Source organism: Rissa tridactyla, chromosome 7, assembly GCF_028500815.1.
Source record: "Rissa tridactyla isolate bRisTri1 chromosome 7, bRisTri1.patW.cur.20221130, whole genome shotgun sequence".
In the NCBI taxonomy this organism is placed as follows: domain Eukaryota; kingdom Metazoa; phylum Chordata; class Aves; order Charadriiformes; family Laridae; genus Rissa; species Rissa tridactyla.
In genome coordinates this window covers 32,741,229-32,758,866 of record NC_071472.1, presented here as the reverse complement: position 1 = coordinate 32,758,866, position 17,638 = coordinate 32,741,229, and the positions used below count along the sequence as shown (strand labels likewise).

The 17,638-nt window shown below is 38.5% G+C and overlaps 1 pseudogene; it reads left to right on the top strand.

The window, feature by feature from the left end:
- Positions 1 to 17,638, top strand: part of LOC128912397 (aldehyde oxidase 2-like) — a 46,803-nt pseudogene that overhangs the window by 15,288 nt on the left and 13,877 nt on the right.

Here is a 17,638-nt window from a genome sequence, read left to right as displayed (position 1 = left end):
GGAAGTTTCCAACAGTTTGGTCATCCTTCATCCTAATGATTCAACTGTTGCTCACATCTTTGGGGACTTGCAGCACAAAAAAGGGATATGCATTGGTGTGTGCAAGTATGCAGTGTATATTTTTCAGGTAGGTATGTATGTATACTGGGAACCATCACTGAATCAGCAAATAGCATTTGCATTTCTTATTGCATGTAATATAAAATGCGTCTTACTATCTCTTTGTCATGCTGCTGGCAAGAGCTGCGTAGCAAAAAAAAGCAAATCGTTAGAGGCCTTATCAGCTATATATTGCATTTATATTGTGGCACTATGATTTCATATTTAAACTCCTTTGATTTCAGGGCTAGTAATAGGAGCTGCCTGCTGCTTGGCTCAGGTCAGAGACATCCTGATGGAGGCAGTCCCAAAACTTCGAGGAGAAAACAAAAATCTACCAAGCTGTCTTGCAGCACCTGAGAGCATGGCAGTATGTATTCAGCAGTGACAGCAAATAAGCCAACCTACAGACCTATCTATGTGAATGTCACTTACAAATGCATAGAGAAAAGCTGGGTGAGGCTGGGATCATGCCTTGTAAGGCTAAATAGTTAATACCATCACAAAAGTTGTATGAAATAACTGGGAGTCCTCTGCTAGTTAGCAGGGGCATATATCCGGAGAACTGGAACCAGAGTAACTCCTGGTACCCCTGCTCACTGGCTGAGCAGAGAACTGAAAGAGGCTGAGCAAAGAAGGAAAGTAGGGTTCTCTCTTAAGGTACTGCACACCCTGCAGCCAATCCTACATTAGCTTGACTATCAACACATAGCTGTTTACCCATCATGTATTATATATCTCTAATTTTGTCCCTGATTTTCTTTTAAAAATCCCTTGCCTTAATACCTTGTATTTCTTCCTTTAATTAAGGGAAAAGCCATTTCTTTGGTGGTCAGGGGGCAGAAAAATAAACCTGGTCTCTCAACAGAGATTATATGAGACAGGAATTTTGAAGGGAACAATAAATTAAATCACATTAAAAACTACAAATTAGAACTTTAGTTACAATTGAACAAAACAAATGTAAGCTCTTCCAACACGCCTTTTAAGTGAATAAAATGAGGTGATGATACAGATCCCTGTTACGTGTAAGAAGGGCAAGCCTAAAAATAACCTCATTGTTTGTTAAAGTCTTTAGGAGGACACATTGTAAGCAGGGGATCAAACTGGGACTTGAACCCAATCTTATCAGTTGGCAAATGTGTCCTCAACTTGGCATGAGAAGGTAAGCTTTGGACTCCCTGCCAATATCTTTGCTGGATGGGCAGAACACTGCAACAAATAATATGGCTATAGGTGCCAGTTTTCAAATGAAACACTACTGTGCATCTCCTAGATGACTTAGAATGGTACACGTTGCTGAATGGAGGACATCATTATGCTGGTAATTGCCTATCATTTTAACTGGCAAAAAGTGTCTGCCAGTGGAAAACACTGTCTTTCCGTTTCACAAGGCAAAATGAAACAGCATCTAGCAATCTCATGGAAGTGAAGAGGGCAGGCCCTACAGGTAGGAAGGTCTCCTTTCTACACTGCCTTTGGCTATATTGCTCCATTTATCAGACAGGTTAGCTTTATCTTGTAACTCTACCACTGTTTGCTTTTATTGCTTGCATCTGTCTCATTTTAAGAAAAATTTTGGTTCATTCATTTGGCCATGCACCTAGTAACTTCTCTTGAAGTCACTGGTAGTTTTGTGCACGTGTGTATATACATGTGCATCATGGTTAACACTTCCAGTAATCAAGCCCAAGCAAGTCCCACACTTGTCACATAGAATCTGTGGGTATTTTGGAAAATCTTGGCAACAGTTTCTACTGTCTTTGAGCTAAAGATGTACAGGACTGATTCTCCATCTCATCGCAGTGCTTGATAATTTCTTCAAAGCTTACTGTGCTTTAATAATTTAACAGTCTAAGAGCTTTTGAGCAGAAACAGAATAGCCATATATAAATCTAAATCGCTGATTTTCTGAATATTATTAGCATTTATAAGACATATATTTTCTAGAAAGTATAAAATACTCAGTATTTTATGTATGATGGGGGGACTATAGCATTCATATAAGGAAATATATTGCACATAACATGTATCATAAAGACTGGCTTTTCCACTCAAAGGATTTTGCAGTCTAAGGCTAGATCATGAATGGAACTGACTGCATTAAGGCCATATTGGCCTTAATATATTCTTTCACACAGACTCAATGAAATTTGAATCTGCAATGCAGAAGTGTTTCCTTCTTGCTCCACATTCAATAACAGACTACAGTTTTCTCCAACAGATGGTAAACGGCAGGTTCTTTTAAATGATCAGTTTCTTGCTGGCTGTGAGCATGCAGACATAAAGCCCAAGGAGGTCATTGTTTCTGTTCTCATCCCATACCCTATGAAGGTAAGACCCCAATGTTTCAGAGGCTTCATTCATGTCCCAGTGTAGTTAGGAACATTTCAATTACCTTCAGTAGGCATTGAAACATGCAGGTTACTGCTGCTTTGGAAGTAGCTAAGAAAGCTGGTATCCCTCCACCACCACTCCCGCTTCTTCCAGCTGGTCATCATCTTCTACTTCTTTGGGCCTCTTACTGTTTTTTACCCCAGTGTGAAAGGTTCACATGTGCCCCTTCCAGACACAGAAATTTGGGCTGCCTGGATATTCCAAGAAAAATGCTGTATTGTCACACAGTCTTCAAAAGGTGATTTCTGGTGTCTTCTCATTAACTAATTAGCGACTTACACTGAACAGCCCTGAGATGTCATTGTGACTACTCGCAAAATAAGGTTCTAACTACTGTGACCAAAGGTGGCAGCATATGGCTTTAGGGGGTTAGGGGCAGAAGAAGTGGTGTTATTGTTACTGTGTTCTTAGATATCCCTCTAGTGGATGTGAGGAAAAGTACGGGGCAAGTAGAGGAAGAACCAACTACGAGCTAGTATGTTATAATTGAAGTGACCACAGGAGTCTCTGCCAACCTTGACATCAGAGGGTCAGTCCCCAGAATAGCCGCCCACTGCAATGCAGCGTCATAAACGTATGTGGCCTCATGCTGGAGGAGTGCTTCTGCCCATGAGAGCCTGGCCAGCCATGGCAGGTTTCCTATGAAAAACAATTCCCCTGAGCTCAATAGCATAATCTGTGCTGGCAGCAGCAACAGTGCTTCTGCTGCCCAGAAACTTTGAGCCTCAGTGGTGATTTGAGAGACAAACATCCTGGAAAAGTAATTTAAGGAGGAATGGGTTAGTTCCCTCCACAAAGTAAAAGAAAAAAGAAATCCCGACCTGCTTTGTTCCTTGACAAGTTGTGACACAGAATTAAAGCTATCACAGAGGGTATTTCAGTCTCTTGACTTTCAGGGACAGACAGTTGCACCTAAGAACTGCAGAAATGGAGACAACGAAATGAGCAAAAGAAAATAATGCTGCTGGCAAACTCAAAAGGTCACTTAGAAGGGCAGGAAAATTACCTGTCAGCAGTCACATGAATAACATGTGAGATTCAGCAGCCTCACCAAAGGAAATTACCACCATTTTGGGGGGAGACTGCTTCTGCCACTCACTTTCACGCTCTTTTGTGGTTTTTATTAACTCTGCTGGCACGAAGAAAAGGCACATGCACACTTTTTTTGCAAGAGCTGTCAACAGAAAGTGTAGACGGAAACCTGTCATTTGTCACTCTCGCTCCTTTCAGCTGCTAGCTTTTAGTTTTGGGTAGCTTGATGTGAACGTTGCTTCAATGAAGCAATTTAAATACTGTTGAAAGGATTTTCCACCTCTGATAAGACTCACTGTTCATCCTGTAATCCTGAGTTTGTCATGAGAGTATCACATACTCATAGTGAATGATCTAACCTGCTAACCTCAACTTTAAAAGTTCTGTGTCTGTCTGAATCTGAAGTTCCATTCTGGGACTACAGAATGAGCACTTTATACACTTTCTCCAAAGGACTCATCTGTGCCTGATGATGAAAGAAACTGCTGTTATGTTTTCTTTTGTATCTGTCTCCAGAACAAAGTATTTCTGACAATAGAATGCCCAGATCTTTCTAGTGTCTTCCTCTGTAAATGCCATTACTGTAGCATAAAATGTAGAAACTTTGAATGTAAAGTCTTCACAAAATCATGTTCCTTAGCACAGTGGGGCCCCCATGTCCTGGAGAAGAAAATACTATTTTCTAAGCTGGAATTCAGTTTAAAGAACATACCAGCCATATATGAAGTGGCTTGTATCAGGACTTTTCACAGCACTCTGAAATCATTAAACCACTGAAAAAATTTAAAATTTGGCATGTTTTCTTAAATGCAGATAATCTCAATGTCCCCTCTTAGTATGTCTGTCTATGATTAGCTTAGTACATCAAGAAAAATAAGAAGTTTAACTGAAACAGTAATTCTAGCAAATGTTCTTTAAAAATGTTACTTTCTTTGGACAATGGTAACACCTAAAATACAAGGAATAATAGATTTGTTTTCTTTCAGTCAATTTCTGCCATTGATGAATTTTTTCCTTCCTTTATTCCCTATTAGGGTGACTTTATTTCAGCCTTCAGACAGGCTGAACATCAGAAAAATGCTTTGTCTACAGTGAATTCTGGAATGCGAGTCCTCTTCAGTCCAGGCACAGACACCATTGTAGATCTGAGTATTTTATATGGAGGCATTGGATCAACCACGCTCAGTGCAAGAAAGTCCCGTGAGAAGCTCATAGGAAGGTACTGGATATCTTAATGTATTTAAGCAAAATGCAGGAGTCATGGTGTGATGCATGGGTCTCCTTCGTTCTGCCAGTGGAGATCCCATCATCAGCCTCTCACAACCTGTATTTGACCTGTCCTCCCTAACAATAGGTTATTTCTTGATAAACTCACGCTGATTCACTTGTTACTTCCCATATACTTCACAAGAGGTGCAGCTGCCTGTTACTTTTAAAGAAGTGTGTGTTTATGTTAGCCTATTTTTCTACCAGGCAATGGAATGATCAGATGCTGAACGAAGCTTGCAGACTCATATTGGAGGAAATTTTTCTCCCGCCATCAGCTCTGGGTGGAAAAATAGAACATAGAAGAACTCTGCTTGTCAGCTTCCTTTTCAGATTTTACCTGGAAGTATTACATGGTTTACATCAGATGGTAAGGAATGGAAAAGAATTGCATACCCACATCAGCATACAGGCTGGAGGAAAACTCTGCTTTTTTAAAGATTGAGGGATGTGAGAGGGAAGGGTAAAGGTGTTAGGCTTTACGTCAAAATATGTGAGGGGAAAACTTCTATTTTAGAAGTAAGGGTCTGACAGCACTGTTCTGACATCACCTTCCTTTCAGTATCCCTTCAGGTATGCTGAGCTCTCACAGAAGAAGATGAGTGCTTTGGGAATGCTACAAAGTGGTGTTCCCCAAGGTGTCCAAATCTATCAGGTGAGGCGTGTTTGTAGTTTTGTATTGTTGTATTGTAGCTTTGTATCATATTTGTAGCCTGTATTTTAATGATTATTTTGCCCTTCTAACTTTTCATTCCTAAGTCTTCACTAATTGTAATGTGAAACTGATGAAAGAGTTGACCTGTGGGAAATCTTTTATATTTTATAGATTTCTCCTCTCGAGGTGCAGATGCACTCCTTGCCCTCAAGGCGTTGTGCAGCGTCAGGCTGTCCTGACACAGCTGAAACAGGGGCACAGCTTTCAGCTATGCAAGACCTCAGCAGAATGTAGTCAAACTGTCCAGTAGGCCTCGGTACAAAGAAATGGAATAACCTACTGCAGCATCTCTGTGATTGTTCAGGCCTTAAAGACTTATTTGCAAAGCTACAGCATGAAAGGGAGAGGTGGTTGGCATGTGAAAAAGTTTGTTCAGTAGAAGATTTCAATTTTTAAAAATCTCAAATTTCATCAAGAATTTTCACCCACAGTTTTGTTTTGTTGCAAAATTGAAAAACTTTTAAAAACAGAATTTTCCTCCTTATCAGTTTTGTACCAAAAACTTTCAGCATCAGCCAATAACTTGTTTTGTTCTCCTTTAAGAGACTGAGAAGATATGTTTTACAGAGAACTCTTTACTCAGTAAAAGCCCAACCAAAACATAAACGTTGGAAGATTTTCACGGTCCCCTATCAGCAATTCAACAACAGAGAGCACCAAAGCTGTATTTTCATTAAGTATGTCTCAAATGCTTTCAATTCCAAGCTGTCTTTGAAGTAATAGAGGGGATTGTTGATGGGAATTTAATTAGCAAAAACTTGGATGAAACCATTTTTTAGTCTAGTCAAGGCTGGCCAGAATATTAATTTACCTGCCTCTTTAGGAAGATAGGCAAGAAGGAATTAGAGGGATCCCTGAATATATTCCTGATTTCAGATACGTTTTCTCTGAAGTAAACACATAAAATATGATTGTTTGAAGCAGTGGTGATGCTGAAGTCTGTAAAAGTGGCTTGCACAAGGATGCTATCAGTATGGACACAGCAGACAGGCTAGCTGTAAGTTCCAGAAGACTTTAGCTCTCCTTTGTCTGCTGTGGTTCCACTGTGTGGACTAGTTGTTTTGTCCCTTTTACCTCTCTTTTTCTTGATTTTTATTTTTTTCCTATTTATTTAGTGCAATCTTTCCACAGAAAAAACTGCCATTTGCTAGAGACATAAATGGTATCTAATGCAGTACATTTCTCAGACCTCTGTCAGGGCACCTTGGTGCCAGCACGAATTCTAAAAATGGAATTAGACCTTTATAATGTGTCCCACAAATATTGTCATAAAATCTAGATGGTTTCCACATGGATTTTATGATCACAAAGTATTCTCAGAAAATGTTTTTGAATAAAGTTTTCTATAATTACTGTTAGGCTTGAGGATAACGTGTTCCTATTCTGCAGGATGTTGACCCAGAACAGTCTCCACAAGATCCTGTGGGACATCCTATCATGCACCAGTCTGGAATTAAGCATGCCACTGGTGAAGCAGTTTACATTGATGACATTCGTCCAGTGGATGGAGAACTTTCGCTGGCTGTGCTCACCAGTATTAAAGCCCACGCAAAGATTATGTTAGTAAGAAAAAACTATATGCACCTAAGCATGTTAACGAGTATTTTCTGTTCTTATTGTCTGATTTGGCCATATTATGAGACATGCATTACAAATGACGTAAGAATTTCTTTACTGTGTGCTTTAAATAGTGTCAGATATGGACAGAAAAGTCCACATTAGTGCATTCAGCCCCTTTAGTACAAAAAATGTAGAAAGAAAATACATTCTTAGATTTTTTTTATGTACTGGAACTAGAATTTAAAGAGCCGTTCTATGCCATGCACACACAGATGCTCATGCCTTACGTTTATTTTTTCTCAGTATGCTAATCAACACTTTCCTACTTTCTTCTCTATGTAGAGATCTGTAGTGAGAATACCAAATTGATTATGTTTCTGTCCTAAAGTTCACTTAATTACTTGTACTAGAGATATTTGTACCATGTACTGTACTCATTTATGTGCATGTTCTACTTTCCAGATCAATTGACACATCAGAAGCCCTTCAGGTGCCAGGAGTGGTTGATGTAGTGACAGCAAGAGATGTTCCAGGGGAAAATGGCAAGGATGAGCCGGCATATGCAGAAGATAAGGTATTTCATGCTTCTGGAGGAGTGCCTGGACCTTCTGCTTCAATTGTTTACAAAAAAGGAAAGTGAGTTTGCAAGTATCACCTTATTGCAATGAAATGAAAATAAGTGCAACAGCTGTTAATGCATTGCCAGGCAGGCTGGGCTGAACAGAATTACCATTCCCCAGTAAAAGAGAAAGGAAAAGCTCCCTTAAGTAACTTGGGATTTGAATGAATCAGCCATGATTCCTTAAGGGATGATAAATGAGTGATTGTCATGGATTCTGAGAAAGGATGAAATAGCCATGGCATTTGAGATTTTCAAAGATAAAACAAATAAAAGGAGAATTGCTCAGATGGAACCAATACAAAATTAATTGCCAGGTTATACAGTAGAATATGGCAATGGCAGACAGCACTGTTTCTTTTTGTTGAGCATCAAGAGAGCTAAGAAATTTATAGGATCCATGTAGCTAGCGTGACTGTACAGAATGTCCCAGGCCTCAGGCTGTATCTGTCACAAAGGACACTGTTGCATGGTATTTGCAGTGGGGCAGGAATAATTCCTAACATGTTGTTCTTACCTCTCCATTCCTCCTCGTCTGAGTTTCCTTGCTTTCTGAGTACAGACAAGGAAAGCAGTCTGTGCCAGATGGGATTTTACTTGGCACAGTACCTGGCCACCTCAGGATGGACACAGGGGAAATGTTCATGACTACTGATATCAGCAGCATTTCTAATGCCAGAGATGTTGCAGCAGATGGAAGATGCTGATAGACTTCTCATCTAATGAAGATAAGTCTGCTCTGGGATAGTGTTCATAGACAAACAGAATCCAAAAGTGGCATTTGAGCAGAATCTATTTCCACAAAACACTCGCTGTACAGAAACTTAACCACTCCTGTGTTTTTTCCTTAGGTAATACCTTGTTGTGTTGCAGGTGATTTGTGTTGGTCAGATAATCTGTGCTGTGGTAGCAGAGTCCGTGACTCAGGCAAAGTACGGGGCTGAAAAGGTGAAGATAGTGTACGAAGATCTGGAGCCAATTCTGACCATTGAGGTAACAATCTGTCTCCTCTTCCTTGTCTGATAGAGCTCTTAAGTCACCTCACTCACTATTTACCCCCTTGTGCAGAGCTCTGCCAGGCTTTAGATTTTTTTATTTTATTTTTTTTGGCATAAGATATGACTTTATTGGTTCTGAAGATGAAGTGTAAAAAGTTTATAAATGGCATCCAAAGTTTTATTTTTTAGAAACACCAAAAAAATTCTTATTTAGTACCTATTCATCCAGTATGTCAGAGACTGGTCTTTGTAGATCTAGGACAAAAACACTGAAGAATATTCAGGAAGTTTTAGGTGAACAATTCCATGCCTCCAGGAGCTGAATTCCCAGCAGCAGTAGGTCAGTATAGAATTAAATTTGAGAGCTTATGTTTGCAGAAGTTCTGGAATCACACATGCTGCATCCATGTTCTCAAAATTTTCAAGTCTGGCAGGTTTTCAGTAGCAAGCAATCTGATTTTGAAGTATTTTCAACAGCTCTGAATGCCATTTACAGACATTTTGTATTTCTAATCTGGAGGAAGAAGGGAATGATATGAACTACAAAATATGAAAAAAACCAGAAGGTCTCTTTGATGGTGGAAAGGGAACGACTATCCTGCTCTTTCCAATACTTAGCTGCAACCATCTGTCCATATGAAAAAGGATCATATGGATGATGAAAGATTGTACTATATAAAAGCCATCTGACTTTCTGAATTACAATTAACATGTTGTTTGTTGCACTTGTGGTTTTTTTCTGCAGGATGCAATAAAACATAAATCATACATTACTGAAGAAAGGAAAATAGAAAAAGGAGACATTGAGAAAGGATTCAAGTCTGCTGATGAAATCATAGAAGGTAGTGCATACATGCAGGGCATCAGGCAAGAGATTATGCTAGATCAGAATCTATTTCCAGCTGGTGGCTGAATTTAAATTTCTATTCTCTTCTCAAAAAAAACTTAACTCTGTTGTTGACTTTTCCCCTTCACTGGGAATGGAGATGAAATGGTCACGTTTAAATGAAGCTTAGCTAACACCTGCTAGCTCATGTTGACTAAACTCTACCATTTCCTTGTCTTAAAACTCAGCTAACTAAAAAACAGCTAACTCAGCTTGCCCTATCCCTAGGACAAGCATTACAGATAAATAAGGCTTTGTTTATGCGCGTTAGCTAACTTATCCCGTTTTAAGTTGACTGCTTGATTTAAGGCTAATCCCAGAAACAAAGGGATCAGAGCAGATTAGTCTGGAATACCACTCCTACAGTCACCAAATTCAGTCTTCAAATAGTAAACCTGATCCAGTAGTCCCAGAGCATACTCTGTGCATAAGTATCAGACCTATGTTTAAGAAGTATCAGTGAAGAATACTCCACAAGCTCCTATTCTAGTTAGTTCTAGAGTTTAACTGTCCTTATAAGTAGAATCCTTTTTTTTTTTAAAATACCTAATCTAAATCTCCCTTCCTGCAAACTTTAAAAGTTCACCCCCTAAACAGAGTCCTCTCATCTTTTCCCCATAAGTCATGTCTGCCAACCTTTATCATTGTCACTGCTCACTTCTCTGTTATCTCTAATTTCACTACATCCAACTTCACTACGGTAGTATTTCAGATTAGGTTTCACCAATGCCAAGTGGAGTCTCCCAGAAATTCTATATAACATTAGTATCACAGAATGAGGTAAGGGTTGTTGTGGTGTTATCAGTTGGGGTCAAGTTGTGCACCTCTGTAATCCCTGCCTAGATCTTGTTCAACAGTGCTATCTAAAGTACTGGCACTTACCCATACTAAACTTCATGGCATTCATTTTAGGCATTCATTTTCTCCAATATTGAAAAATCACTTTCAAACCTGAACCAGTCCTTTAAAGGGTTTGCAGCCCTTTCCAGTTTGATATTATTTGTAGTTTACTCATTAGTTATTAAAGCGACCATGGGGTAACATTAGACTCAGAAGAGACTCTTCTATGATTCTACATGCATCACCTTTGCAGCTTGACAGCCAGTCCTCTAAACTGCGTCCTGAGGGCAGTTCTCAATCAGTTGTATCCCTGATTTTATCTGGATTTTACTTGGCCACTTGCTTATGAGAGTAGTCTGTGGGGCAGTGTAAAAAGACTTATTAAAATTAAGGTATATGATATCAAGATATGCTTCCCTTAACATTGCCTTGGCCGATTTTAATACTTCCCCAATTCAGTGTTTCCAACATTTGAATGCAGCTCTGAAATTTGTTAATGAGCACCTTATAAATGCTTATACAACTTATGTGTTCTGCTCATGGGCTTTTCTGGTTGTTCTCTCATGACATGTGTTATCACACCTAACTTCTGCTGTTATCACTGCCCAAATTTCTGCAGTTTTTCTCTTCACTCAATACTAACTACACATGAATTGACACCTGCTTCATCACAGGAGGGAACATAGACCATCAGCCCCTTTTCCTTTTTCCAACATTGGTTCTATCTGCGTCCTGTTTGAAAGAATGATCAGATTTATCTAAGTTGTTCTTGGACACCTCTGAGCATGAAGACTCTGCAATCTCCCCTGACGATTTTTTCCAGTGCTTCACCATTCCTATCATTAGAAGGATTATCTTCATTGTTAATAATTTGCTGCAATTTAAGTACTACTGTGCTGCTTGTTCTCTCTACTGTGAGCACATAGCACAGACTATTCTCTTCTTCTTTGCAGCAGCCTTCCATGTATTTAAAGATTCATGTCTTCCTTTGTGTTTTTAGGCTGAGCCCCCTCAATTCTGTCAGTCTCTCCTATATAGGTTCATGGCCTCTGATGATTTTTTTCTGCTCTTCTTTGGACTTTTTTCAACTGTTTCACACCAAATGTCATGTCACTGAATGATTCAGAAGATGACACTATAATGCTGTTATAGCAGAAGAGATGTAACCTCCTAAAGAAGAAAAAGCATAAGATATTAAATTGATACTGATCTTATCCTGGGGGGCGGAACTATACAAGGATTAAGTGATTGAATAATTTCCTCTCAATAAACACAGGTCCCAGAAGCTGTAAACCTGGGATACAATGAAATAAAAAATAAATGAAACTCTTTTTCTTCTGTGACAAAACTCTTTTTCCCTGCCATATGTACATGTATGTAGGCAAATACAAATTTCCTCACAGTATATTTGAAACCGAGCTTAGATTTTGCTATTATTATTTAAATAACAGGTGAATTACACATAGGAGGACAGGAACAATTTTACCTGGAAACATATAGTGTACTTGTTATTCCAAGAGTTGAGGATAAAGAAATGGACATGTATGTGTCAACTCAGCATGCAACCGATGTACAGGTAAAACAAAGTATTAATGACACGTGTTTCTTCTCTAAATAACCTTAAAGCTGAACTACATGGCCAGGAGTTGCTTTCAGCCTTCTGTGCTTCTCTTGAAACTCCCTAATGGTGTTTCCAATTCAGATTAATTGATTTGAATCTTTTTATGAAAATAAGAGGCCTGACTACTAATGATGAAGCTGAATGTAACAGTAGGTCTTGTGTTATTTGTATTATCCAATGCGCTGCAGACACAAAAGAGCAGTATTACTATGGGATGAACTATCTTCGTAATGGGTATCTTGGGTAGATAATATAGCTGTAATCTTCTTGTTGAGAAAAGACTAGTTCTGTCTCAGATATATCGGCCAAATCCTCCTAAAATCAGTGAGAATCCTCAGTACAATCCTGGACAATCACTTTTTTGCAGCAATGAGTGTCTTCAGCTTTAGAAAGAGTACTCGGACAAGTTGCATTGCTCGTGTGAGTAGTTACATTGATGATGATGGGGTCATAATCATGTGTAAATAATGATAGATTAATATGTAAATAATAACAACATACAAATCATATGAAATTATGTGAAAAAAAGGTTAACAGGTCCTAGCTAACATCTGAATTGGATTGCAAGCCTGTAGAAAACAACAGTTTCAAAGAATATTTCATTTCTACATGTTTAGGATTAGCTTTTGCAGGTCATCACTGGCTTGTATTTTTTAAGCTTTCCCTGTCATCCCAGCAAGTTTAACCTCTATTTGCATCTCTGGGATCACTGTCGGAGGAGATATTTTCAGAATGCAATAGTTTGTCTGTATTTTAGCTACACGGTCTAGTGTGCTGTAAACAATTACTCTGTTCCATTCAGCTTGATATTTTAGTGGATGCTTTATCTCCAGCCGCAGGTGAAACTTGCATTTCTATATAGACATTATCATATCTGGCATCAGATAATCAAACTAGTTTATGGAGCTATTTTTACATTTTCACCATTCTTTAAAGACTAGATTGTGCGTTCATTAGCATCTTTACTTGTTTGAAATCTTTTTTGTTTGTTTGTTTCTGTAGCAGCTCTAGTTTTCTGCCCAGGATTCTTAAACCTGTTAGCTTTTAATATATGGTTAGCCATGGAAAATAGGCATTTTTTAATGTACTTTGGTAGGTAACAATTCTCAGTAAAATTCTGGATGTTCACTTTTGCAGGAATTAGTGGCTTCAGCTTTAAACCTCCAGTCCAATAAAATCATGTGCCACGTGAAACGTGTTGGTGGAGCATTTGGTGGGAAGATTACTAAACCTTCACTCTCTGCTGTAATTGCAGCAGTGGCAGCCAACAAGTAAGTTAATTTAACTACATCAAATGACTGATTTAACTAAGACAAATTAAAGATGACAAGACTGAATGAAAAAGGAACTTCAGTCCTCAAGCCTACTTGGGGGGTTATCTTGATGACATCATCTTTCTTATCTCTTTGTCAGTATATCTTAGGTAGAGGCTTTAAAATTTCCTGGGCTTTTGGCAATGGAATTCATTTACTATCTCAAAGCCAGAACAAAGGCCCCACGCGGTTTCTCTCAGGGCTGATCTGTACGCGTCCCAGCCATTCAGGCCTTTCCCAGGCATAGTGGCTTGAATTTCATTCTAGATCTTCAGTGAAAGTGTTTTTTATCCTAATATATAGGTGTGCTCACTCAAGCCTTTGTGCCATAGCTCACCTTTACTCTGGCTTCCTTGACATGTCCTGTGCATGCTTCATGGAACTTGCATTGCCCTATTGAGAAGCTAAAGGGAAACGACCGAGAAGTTAATTTCCTCTACTTTGTTTCTGTAGCCAAAAAAACCCAAAATATTAAATCTGCTGAATCAGACTAAACTCAGGCACAGTAGGTTAATAAGCAACTAAAACATAGAATGGACTAATTTCTTGCCATTACTAGAAGTCTGGTGATGTACACATAAAGTCTTTGCAATCTGCATGAATAGGTTGTAATAAAAGTGTATTTTTTTCATGTTCACTTTAGGACTGGGCATCCAGTCCGTTTTGCTCTTGAAAGAAATATGGATATGTTAATCACTGGTGGATGGCATCCTTTCTTTGGAAAATAAAAAGTGAGTGAGAGAAGAAGGTATTCTGCTCAATTACTGGGTAATTGTTTCTTCTGGGGCAAATCGGCATCATTTCATTGACTAGCAAGATGGAGCAAGAAACCAAACTCCTCTTCTGAAATCCTAACCCAGCACCAACCTTGTCCCAGTCCTAAGAGCACCCTGACAAATACTATGAATCAAAACAACAGCTACCATCCTATTCCTACAGCCCATGCAATATCCAGAAAAAGCAGAGCCAGCAAGATTTTGTTTTCTCGCTGAATTGTCTATGAGTCCTAAAGCTACTAATAGTGGCAAAAGCTTGTTTCCTTTGGTTTCAGCCGTTGGTTATCTGAGTGTCTTATGATGGATGTTAGAAGTAGGACTAGGCTTGGAGGGAAGAAACAATGGAGAGGTTATTTTCCTACTGTCCAATATTATATGGAGCTAAATATTTAGGTATGGATTTAGAGCAGAAGAAAAAATTAATTAATCATATTAATTCCGGTGCCATTATTCATTAATTAGCTATCTTGAAGCTAGGATAAGGATTATGAATTATGACTGAGCTTATGCTTTTGGAGAAAAAAACATGGAGGAATTGTTCTTCTCACTGAATTTTCAATAAGCTCCTACAGACTTATGGTTCATGTTTTGTTTTGACATAGTTACAACTTCCCATTTTTTCCCTAAAGTCTGGATAATGGTTACAATTTTGAAGGAGAAGGAATGTTGATCTTGATCTCTCAAATCCTACCTCTTACCCTAACCCTAACCTTCCCTTTACTTAAATGCATTAACTGCAAAAACTGTGAATTGCTTAACTACATTAAGCAAAAATCATTCTCCCCATCAGTCCCGTCTCTTATCCTATCTGTGCAGCTATGCAGGATTTAGTCAGCAATAATATTCATTATTTCTTATTTTCTTGTCCTTAATCCTGACGGAGCTGCATCAGTTTACATCATTTAACAAGTTGGTCTCCAGTTATTTTACATTTTTCTACGATTCTTCCCCTTTAAATACTATTATATAAGCTATAAAAAATATAAAACCATATATGAATTTTATAAAAAAAAAAGAAAAAGTTGAAGAGGAACCAGAATTAGAATTAAATCAAATTTGGTGGATATTTCTGAACACGTACTCTGTAAAATATATGCACCATTGGTTCATGTTGCTGTGTTGTCTAGGTGATGAAATCATCAGGATGAAAGATGATTGCAAAGGAATACTTCAGAAAGTAGAATAGCATAATAATAGCCAATATTTTCTTTAGTGATCTTGTCATCCTCTTTCTGGTCTCTGTTCATACAGAAAACATGGTGAACAAGCTCTCAGATCCTGTGTGACTATAGTCAATGTCTACATGGGAGAATAGCTTTGTGGGCAGCTGAGGTATTCTGATTGTTTGTGGGTTTTGCTCTTGGTTTGCATATTCAGATCCAAACTGATACCATCCTATAGACAGAAATCCATGCAGGTAATTTTTCCAATTCAGTGCAAAAAATCCCATTGTGTTCTGTAGCCTGAACCTCAGGGGGTATTTGTTAACCGCTTAGCTTATTTCTAAAGAGAAGTTTGAAATACATGAGAGAAAAGACCACTAATGCATCGGTTGCTATATTACAGGTTGGATTCATGAATGATGGTAGAATTGTAGCTGCAGATTTTCAGTGCTATATAAATGGTGGCTGTACAAAAGATGAATCTGAGTTGGTAAGTCCTTCTTCACTGACACCACTTACGCTGATTGAACTGGCCACAAAAAGAAAATAACATCTCTTTGTCACAATTTATTTCTCGTAAGGATATGTCTATTCTTGTTAAGTACAACTCTCATCTGCCTACAGTAAAAATGCATCTGTGGCCCAGATGTCGATTACAAAATATCATTAAGGAGGTACAATATTTCCTGTCAAGTGATATTGGGACATAGAAAATTCAGATTTAAAAGTTCAATGAAGACAGAGAGACAAGAATTTTTATTAGGTGGCCTATTATCATAAAGTTCCTTGCTGTCCACTTGCTGTCTCCAAGCCCAAGCTTTGCTCCACACTTTTAACTGATTTCCTCATGTCAACTTAGTGCCTTGCCCAGAGTTGCTCTAGGGTTTCCTTACATGTCACAAGTGTTCTCTCACCACTTTCAAAAGTCTCCTTGAGATTTACCAAGTATCCATTTTACTCTTCTTTCACGGCTATTGAGCTTCTCACCCAGCTCCATGTTGTTCTGTGTTTTTTGTCTACTCTTATTTGCAATTTGAGTTTACCAACCTTCTTTGCATTGAGTAGTCCTTGTGAACAATCCCACGGATACCACTTCAGTTCACAGACATTTGACATGAGTAAAAAGATCAGGCCATTTGAGCAGTGATTTTCTTCAACAAAGGGATACTACATTATGTTTATTATAGATAAGTATTAATTATTTCATTACATCATTATACATGTCATTATATTGCATATAATATGTCAATATATTATAAGGCAATGTTTATTTTCAGCACTGTGTAAATTTGTTTGCTGTTTAGGTTAGGGAAATAAACATGTACAAAGGAGTTAACCTGACATCCTTCAAAGAAGAGTCTGATGCAGAGAATCTGTGGAAATGTTGGGAAGAATGTTTGGACAAGTCTGACTACTACAGCAGAAAAGCAATAGTGGAAGAATTTAACATGAAAAATTATTGGAAAAAGAAAGGGATTGCCACAATTCCCATAAAGTTTTCTGTTGGATTTAATGCAACTTATTTTCATCAGGTAACCTATTTGAAATAGTGCGTTTACGATATAAGATCTCTACTTTTCTCTCCAAAACTAGAGGGAGTATAATCTCTACAGGCAGGAAGGAGAAAGAGAAAAGAATTCCAACATGTTGGACTGCATAAAATGTCATCCACTGAGATATACTTTCTTTTGGAAAGACTATCTCTCCATCTGGCTGATCTCTTTATAAAGGCTTACTCAGTACGAGACGGGGCTTTGAGCAACCTGATCTAGTGAAAGATAGATGTTCCTGGCCATGGCAGGGGAGGTTGAACTAGATGATCTTCCCTTGGGTTGAAGGTCCCTTCCAGCCCAAACCATTCTATGATTATTCACCTCACAGAAGTATGAATTTTTAATTCCGAACATGTTATCTTTATCCACCATAAAGCTAAATAATTCACTGTAAAAATGTGGAAGTTGGAATCTTCCATAATCTGGTCCATACTGAGAAAAATTCTCACTCCTACAGTTCAGATAGTCCCATTTCTATATAGGTTAAGCTCTGCTACAGGATGCCCAGGGAAGCTGTGGATGCCCCATCCCTGGAGGTGTTCAAGGCCAGGCTGGATGGGGCTTTGAGCGACCTGGTCTAGTGGGAGGTGTCCCTGCCCATGGCAGGAGGGTTGGAACTAGATGATCTTTAAGGTCCCTTCCAACCCAAACCATTCTATGATTCTGTGATTTTTTTTTTTTATGGCTCAAGATAGTGGTATTTCTGGGGAAATCTTCTAGCTGCTTTTTTTTTTTTTTTAAATTCACACCTTGAACCAAAAATACTTTCAAATGAGTTTCAGGTTAAATGAACAAACATT